Below are 9,314 nucleotides of genomic sequence, written 5' to 3' on the forward strand. Positions count from 1 at the left end.
CCAAGACGCGCTTATGCAGAAGAAAACGCAGGCTTTGGAGTTCGGAGAGCCACGTTGACGCCCTGTTAGCGGCGTTCCGGGACCAAAGGTCAGGGGGCGCCTCAGCCTCTGGGGTCTTTCCTGTTATTCCGTATAGAATCCCTCTAACTGTCGCCGTTTGGAATATTCCTGGAATCAATAACAACCACGGCCCTGACAACCTAAACATCCCACGTCTCCCAAGTTCTCTTTGTTTTCGGCTCGTTTATGAGCTGCGTGACGGACGGCTCCGATCAGCCAGCTCGCGTTTAACGACGGAAAGCTGACGCTGATTTCCACGGAGCGGGTATGAAAGCGGCTGTCAGCGCGTCGGCGGCGGCGGATCACTCTGAAAACGCCTCCCTGTGATAATTAGAGCCATCGGACATGTAAACAGGCGGCGGTATAGATGTGACAAACCGTTTGTTGTGCTTCACGTTTGTTTGGTGGCAAATTAACAAGAAAAACATCACTGGAACACATAAATTGGTTTGATTTGATGGTTTAAGTGAGTTTGGATGAATAACTGCACCCTTTTCTCGGTGCTTTTAATGTTGCGGGGATGGGAAGTGATCAATGGTTTGTGGTTCTGCTCCTGTGGAGAGGAAGCCCTCCTCTCTGGCAAGTTCTGTGGTCAACCCACGGTCTCCTAATTTTACAAGCCTCCGGCGGTGCTTTTAGGGGTACGGGAATTTGGAAACCGTCACCCTCAAAGGTTTCTTGAGGGTTTTAGACAGCTCTGTGGGGAAACTCTGAGTTGGTATTAATAATGAAGGTTCTCTGGGTCCTTTGGGGGCCCGACCTCTGGTGGCTGTACTGGACCATCTGAGCACCTGCTAAAGAAATGTTTTAACTAGCAGGAACACTGAGGAGCTGCTGCCAATGTAACGATGACAGGGCTCTAATTATGAGGTGAGGATGGTTTTGCGGCGCAAATGATGTAAAATTGGATCATTTTGGTCCAACAACCAGGTACAGATGCGAGGGAAGATGGAGCTACATGGGGAGGCCTGAAATGAGGTTTAGCTGGAGGTTTCTGATGGTCAAAGGAACCAGCGGACAGAGAAAAACTAAAGGAACCACAGAGACGAGCGCCAGACAGTCAGGGAACAAAGCGGGGCGAACAGAGAGGACTGGAGGGTGTTTAATCAGCCCGAGCAACGGTTGATTGAGCCCCCACCTTCATCAGAGATGGACGCAGAGTAGCGTTTACGTGCTAATGGTGTCGTTCCGCCTCGTAATGGAGGTCTTGCTCACGTCAAACCGGTACCAGGGTGGAGGAACACCAACGTGGCCGTATCGGACCGTGTAGGGCCGGTCTGAAGGCCGATGCTGCCTGTTGTTAGCCAGCCCTCCAGAACGCTCTCAGCAGGGCTGGTTTGTCCTCAACTTAATGTAGCCTGAATAAATAAGCAGCCCCCTGTCTGGAACCCCTCCTCCACACATCAGAGGACCGCGATTCTCCGCTAATTCTCCTCTCCCTGGTTGCTGCGAGGGATTTGGCCTCACCTGCGGCGATGATCGCAGGTGCGTCCCGGAGGCGTCCTCGCCTCACTCCTGTATTCACATTTCACTCATGGCCGCGTTGCAAAATGCGATAGCGGCCGCGTCATTAAATCTGCTGGCGGGAAAAAGTGATGTTGGGAACTCAGAATACTGATGAGGCCCGCTCCACCGCGAGGTAGCGGCGCGGCTAAGGAGACGCTGGAGCGGAAATAACGTTGATTTAAAGGCTGTTAGCATGACGGAGATCAGGAAGGCAGCTAAGTCTGTCTGTCTGTCTGTCTGTCTGTCTGTCTGTCTGTCTGTCTGTCTGTCTGTCTGTCTGTCTGTCTGTCCTGAATTCTTTTATTCGTTTTCAGTGTTTCATGTCCGTCATTATGATCACTTTTCCCTTTGTTCCTGCCACCTACCCACTGCGCTCCCCTCTTTTCATGCCTTTGCCCTGGTCTTTATCCCCCGCCCCCTCTCTTGCTGAAACATAAAACCAGAAATCAAAAGGAATCGGACGTTTTTCTGACGTCATGTTGGATTACAGGATGAGTTAAAGACACAGTTTCCGTTGAAAGTTAGTGGTGAATTTAGCCGTTTGTCTGGGTTTGACAGAGCAAAACCCACCTCATTTGTATATTGAAAAAATATTTGCAGTAACAGAAGGAAGCTGCAGATATACGGGATATTTTCCGTGTGGTTTTCTCCCCCAGCCTGCGTGTTTCCGAGCCGTGGAGGGTTTTCAGATTAGCGGCAGGAACGTGTTGCTCCACGCTTCGCCATCGCTGCATCAGGGAGTCAAAACGAGCAAGAGCGGGTCATAAAAGAGCAGGAGAAAAGCCAGGCATGTTTCTTTGAAAACAATGTTTTTGAAATTGGACTACCCCCCCCCCCCCCCCCCCCCCCCCCCACACACACACACACACATCTGAAACAGCCTCATCTTGTTTACCATCTTCACCATTAACGTAAGTGGACCTGCAGAGTTGCGGCGACATAAATCTATGGGTCAAAACCTGGATTGATGGGGACACGAGTGCGTGGCTGAGAGGGAGCGATGGGAATTTCCAGGTCAAAGAAAGTGAATCCCAGGGAAGCTTCTACTTGGAGCAGCGCGATTTGCTTATCTTGAGTTGCCAAAGCCATAATCACGTTGTTACTCTGCGAGGCTGTTCTATTTATAGGCCTTTTCTAGTTGTAGAACCGGCAAATTAGCAGGAAAAATATTCATCCTTTAAAGCCATAAAGTTAACCTTGTGCTGTCCCTGTTTGGAGGCACTTTGCCTTTGTCTTTGGCGTCTCAACTTCCGTTGGATTAACGGGCAACATTTGAACAACCGCACGTGAAATTCCGACTTGGCTGCTCCGCGTTGGCGAGGATATCGTCGGGATTTGGTCCGAACACTCGCCGGTTTGGACCAGATGCGACTGGAGTTCTGCCCAGATGACAGTGTGAGACACAAACAAGGTCAGCGAGACATTCCGCGCGGGATGGTTTAGCGCAGTGGCGGCGCAGCAGCTACGCACCATTACTGGCTGATTCGCTTCTCACTTCTGGGAATAGAAATACGGAGAAACCCTGAAACAGGTCCTTCACCTCTGTCCTCAGTCATCAATCATTACCTGCTCATTCAGCCTCCTGTGATTAGCTTCATCACAGCAGAGTCAAAATACATTAGAGGCAACATGGCAGGACAGGAGGGCGCACGGTTACAGGCTGATTTCAGGCGGTTATTAGCACTGCAGGTTCAGATATTAAACAAACGTCCCCTTTAGAATGGGAATGTTGTATCTTGTCTCGTTTTCCACCTCCTGACCAGTGGATGTCACGTGTCTGTGTAATTTTATGATGTAACTGTACTAAAACTGGAATAATTCTTTCATTAGCCACTTAGTAATCGTGACGGGTTAGCGTAACATTCGCCACATTAGCTACCGTTACATTATCCAGCGTGATCTGAGTAAGGTTGCCTGTTGCCTTTGTCGTCTCATTACGGGCTGCTTCACGTGGCGCCCAGACACTAATTATTGATGTAGGGAGCCAGGGGAAAAAATAGTATTCTTTTAGCATCCCTGTTGCCACAGCAACGGTGCCCCTTGAGGAATGATCGTCCTCTGCATGACTTCAAGAGTAAACTGTTGTAAACACGTCGATAGGTAGCGAAGGCAGCGCGACCTTGATGAGCAGGATCAGCAGGAGCTTCATCAAAAGTCTTTTCATTGGTTATTTGTTCCACTGTTACAGAACACGCCTCCAGGCCTGTTCTGGGGGATTTGTTCTGATGTGACCTGAAGCCATGTTTTTAATTGTTTAAATTGTTTAACAAGTGCTGCCAAATGAGTAAAATTTCCCATCAGACTCATCACAGGGCCACCGCGGCTTAATTTCAACGAATCACAGTTTAAAACCCTTTCAAAAGAGAAAAAAAGAAAAAATCATAAAATTGTGATTCAACCCTCTTGACAGTTTTTTTCTTTAAATTTAAGCTATAAAAGCAGAAACCAAAACAAGACACAAAATAATAATCTTGGTTTCCCCTTTTTGTGGGGGACCTGCTGTATATTCTAAAAGACTAAATTCGGGGGGCGGTGAGGGACGGAGGACCAAACCCACGGAGGGAAGTTTGCAGCCATACTCACCCAAAAGGACCCAATTTTTGCTCCCAGGCTGGCGCTCTACAAATTATTAATTGGCTGTTCTGGCCATCTTCCTTTTTTTTTTTCACCTACTCAAAAATTGAAGTGGAGGAAAAGTGAGGCGCTGCACCAGCGAGTGTGTGATGGAGGCCGACAGCAGCCCCCACCCACAGAAAGCCTCATCTGGTTCATTATTCTTTCAGTAGAATCGCGTCAGCCGAGATGTATCGGCCGTGTTTATTCCTACTGAAAGAGGTTCTAATTGCCCCAGTGATTACATATTCATGCAGTTAGCATTCGTTAGCGCTCGCTCCTGCACCTTTTTTTAATGTGGGAAGCAGTTTTTGCATCACACTTTCATTGGCTAAATATTTTGTGTGTGCTTTCATTTATTAAGAACCTTGTTGAACATGAGTTTTAATTAAGATGCCACTCTCCCGCCGTCCCTGTCGGAATTTTAGAATGTCCCAAAGACAGCGGCATTTCACTAGCGCTCTTTTGAAGCCTTGAATGTGCAGCCTGTAACCTTGTGCTTTATTGGATTGTGCCGTAGCCAGAGCCGGGCATTAGGCTAAATTACTTCTATCGTATTCAACTTCCTCCAGGAGCCTGTAATAGCGTTTAAAGGCCTCTGTCCACCAAAGGTCGGTTTCCTTCAAAGACGGTGCCAGTTAAATTATAAATGCTTCCCTCCTGTTCTCGCTTGACTGCCTGTGGTCCCAGGTACACACAAAGTGCACAGAGCATTTTCCCAAAAGAAGCCGAGTTTATAATGGAATTTTCTCTTCGTACGTCAGGAGCTTGTTCTCGGAAAAAGTTTCTGACCTTGTCTAAAGTTCTGCCGGACCCGGCGGTCAATCAGAAGCGGTCCTGCCTGAAAGTTTCAGACTTGTTCCAGATGCAATACGTCATACTTTGTGTCTGATATTGAACGTCGTGGCGCTGAGACCAATGGACTCCACAAGCCTGGAGAAGAAAAAGGGTAAATAAGAAAACCTCAAAATGAAAAATGGAGAACAGTGTTCTCCATCCAGAGGGACTAATGATGATTTGTTACATCTCCGGGACAGGATTCCTGCTGCCGGGTGGGACAGACGGAGAAACCCGGGGTCGGAATTGAGGAAAAAAAAACCAAAAGTTCCATCCATCTTTTAAGCTTTGATGACGAGGAATGTGTGAGGAATATTCCACGTGTTCTTCTTCCAAAAACAAGAGACAGACGTAGAATGAGCGGGAAATATTGCGCACGCAAAAATGCCCAGAGCAGTTGAGGCATTTTCTGGACAAAGTGACATTTCTTTTATTTAGTTTCCTCCTCTGGGACGCTCGAAATGGCGTCTTTTGTTCCCTGAAAACCGTCCGAGGAGCATCAAAACATTTGGGAAGCGCCGACAACGAACGGCGGTTCTGTGAAGTGACGCGCTCGTTGCCTCCCCGCGCTCGCGGATCTGCTCTATTCCGCTCTCACCTGAGTTGCTGCCATTTGCTCTAAGTGGGATAAAGTGAAGCGAAAGCGCCGAGCAAGTCGATTTAAATGGAGATTCCGGAGACGCCTGAGCGATGAGTCTCTTGCAGGGCTCCGATGCGCCCCGGACCTTCTGATTGATAACGCAAATAAGTTGCAGAGTGGAGATGCGGCGCGGCGTCGTGTGCTGTGTCGTTAGCAGACATCCTTTCATGGCCCTGCAGAAAACACAGCGCCGACCTTGTCGTGTTCTTGGTGGAAACACCATACTTGTTAGGACCGACGACAGCAGCCAGCGTCACGCCTGGGGACGCTTTAAAAAAATGTTGTACCGCGGGTGCACCATCCATCAATGACAGTTTTTGGGAAGGCGAGGTCAAACAGCTGTGAAGGATGAGGTCCAGATGTGAGGGAAGTCGTCCTGATGCCTGGACGGGTGGAGAAGGTGAGCAGCTCCTCCTCCTCCTCTTCACCGCTCCCACGTGGGGGCTGCGGCCCTTTAAGACATCACTTTCTTGGTTCCTGCAGCAGCTTTCTGCTCGCCGGAGCTTCACCTTGTTACTCCCTCTGGTCGAGCTGAAGCGGCGAAGCCACGCGGCGCGCTAGCGTCCTTTGATCTGCAGCGGCTGTCTAACCCTTTATCAGACAATGGCGTGACAAGAGCGGAAACGCTCTGAGGTAATCTTTGTTATTCTGCTAGAAGTAGTGTCGCCTGCAGAGAGAGGATTCCCAGCCTTGTTTAATCAGCTGTATTAATCGTGCATTATTTATTACAATTACACGAGCAGAAGCCCCAGCACCTCGGAGGCAGCGGCATCAAAACAGCGTCTTGTCTGGGACCAGGTGTCAGTCCAGAGGCGAGGAGGGAGACGCCGCAGTGGGAGGAGCCTCAGGACAGGCCGCAGCGCTCAGGTGTGTCCTGGTTCTTGAAGGGTTCCAGTTTGAACGTTTAAGTGTATCGTTTCCCCTGATACAGACGGACGAGAGTGGGAATTAACAGGGTGGAAATGTCGAGGAGCTCAGAGTGGAGCCGGCTTTTACAGGTATTTCTGCAGGCCATCCATCATTGTGTCAGGGCAGCACTGAGGTGTGCACGGGTGAGCCTGATTAAAGCCCCGGATGCCTCCTGACCTGCTCCGAAGGAGACGGGTGAGGAGGGAGGACTCGCTCCCCGGCTCCATCAGTCTTCCCCTTCTGCTTTATTCATGCGCTATCTGGTTCACTGGGTTCTGCTCCGTGTTCCCTCTCCATTACCTGAATTCGACAGGAGGTGCCAGTGGATTCTGCATGTTCCGCACATCCCTCCAGCTGCTCCTCTGGGTGTGAGGGATTGTACTTGAAAACATTATGACCGGCCATCCTTTTCCTGCCTTTGCCAAGCCCGACAGTGGAGATAGAGATAGAACTAGATAGCAGCTGTGACTGTTTGTCCAAACAGGGAATCTTATCCTGCAGACAGCGTTGGGTCTGATTATCCTCAGTAAAATAAATCACTTAACCTCTGCGAGCTTATCTCGGTTTTACACAATTATCTCCTCATACTGGCACCGGGGATGTGTCAGGCAATACATCGCCTTTATTTTAAACTTAAAGTTGATGCATTAGAAGACAAATTGGGAACATGAGTGAGTTTAACCAAGGGGTCAGTCGGCGCATCTCTCAAACTGCAGCTGTGGGGAGGAATATTTGGGGATCACAACAACTGGTCAGAGGTGTTGACTTGGTCCCTAAAGTCCCCGGATCTCCAGCCGCACCTCAGTACCGAGGAGCTAAACCTCTTGGACATTTTTAGGGGGTCAGAACTTCAGTCAGGGCTGTGTTGGTGCAAAAGGAAGCTAACATCTTATTTGATGCTAGTTTAAAGCATCTATATTTTTCTTTAGTTGATTCCCTGTTTAATTTTCGAGGGTTCGTTTCCTCTCAGGTCTTGATTAAATTACCTTCTTTGGTCCGGCCGCGTGATTTCACCCTTTTCACCGTGAATTTTGAGGTTTTGGGATGTTTTTTTGTTTTTTTTCAGGCTGAGATTATTTCCTGGATTTGATGTTGAGGCAGGTGTCAGATCGGATCAACATAACTGGTCCCTGAAGGTTACGGATCCTCTAGGTGGCACATTGCTGACACAGTGCAAAATGCACGCCGGGAGGGGGCAACACACTCTTTCCACGGGGAGGCACAGGCCACGGGGAGGCACAGGCCACGGGGAGGCACAGGCCATTATCCTTCGTATGACCTTGTCACGGAGGCCAACTTTACATTAGCCAAAGGTCAGCAACTGTCTGGAACCTCTAACAAGCAGCTGGCACCATCAGGACCAGGAAAACCCAATGTTCCAGCATAGACGGCTTTCCTGCAAATGCCGTTTCCCTTTTCTAAATTCAGCCTGCAAACAGAGATAGATCATATTTCAAAAGGCGTTCTCGTCGCCGACGGGTCAATATTGGAGCCCGCAAAAAGCGAACTTACATCACGTTTTACTTCCTTTGATGCTCTCGCAAGTTCGGACAATCGAATTAGTTCCGCGCTGGTTGCCGCAGCGAATAAGGTTCCTGAATCTTGTTGGACGCTTTTCAATTTGTAAAATGAGAGGAGAACTTGTGGGATTAATGCAGTTTACCTGCCTGCTCACATCAGGCGCCCGAAGAAGGAGGATTAATGCTCACGCTGATTAAGGTTTTTCTTTCTTGTTTTAATACAACTAATGAGCTGCTTCCTCCCAGGGGCCCAGGTGAACTCCCGATGTGTTTGGAATTCTAAATTATTCACTGTTAATCTACTTTGCGAGGTGGATCTATTTTGGTCTAAATTACACGGCTGATGTAGCCAATTTAGCTCCGTCGGATGTGCCAAATGTCCTCGATTCTTGTTCAGTCTTTCATTCAGAGGTGCCTTAATGTGGTTTTAAAAATGGAAAAGTCGATGAATTTCAGCGACGCCATCAATCAATGAACGTCAGGATGGATTTTTAAGAATTTATCACCGCTGTAACCGGGCAGCCGTTCTCTTTTTTTCCCTCCTCCCACAAATGCATTATCTCTGCAGGGGGATCCAAAAAATGTCACCATTGAGATTCTCCTCCGCCTCTTTCAGGGGGAGCTAAATCACATTAACAAATGTTTAATGTGAATTTTGTTCGAGGGGACTTGGGCACTTCCTTTAAGCAGATCAGGACTCTTTTTGGCAGGAGCCAAGGACGCGAAGTCTAATCGTCTAATGACGGTCAGGCCCGGCCCGGCTCGCCCATTACTGCGAGCAGCTCCGGCAGATCCTGTTAGTTTCAATTTGCTTACTGCTGCTGAGCCAGCAGACTGAACCCGGCGATAAGGCAGCCGAATCAGACTTAATCCCTCTATCTCCCCCCCATCTCTGCCTCCCTCTCCCTCAAATGAACCACTACCAGTTGATCTGCCGCCACCACCGGCGGGGAAAAGGCCGTCGGACGCTCCTCCGGGTGCCATGTGATTTACATTATGTTGTTTTCCACAATCACAGACTCTCTTTTCCTTTGTGAAATACATGTCCCCCCCCCCCCAACACACTCACACACACACACGTTCTCTTCCTTCCTCTGGCAGCACAGAGAGATGTGAAAGAGCAGCATCAAACCTTCAGCGGGTCTGTTTGACAGTGCAGAGCTGGCTGCAGAATCCAGAGCCCCCTCCTATTGTCTGCCTACGCCCTGCACATTCTTTTGAAGAGACAC

The sequence above is a fragment of the Takifugu rubripes genome, chromosome 21, assembly GCF_901000725.2.
Source record: "Takifugu rubripes chromosome 21, fTakRub1.2, whole genome shotgun sequence".
Classification (NCBI taxonomy): Eukaryota; Metazoa; Chordata; class Actinopteri; order Tetraodontiformes; family Tetraodontidae; genus Takifugu; species Takifugu rubripes.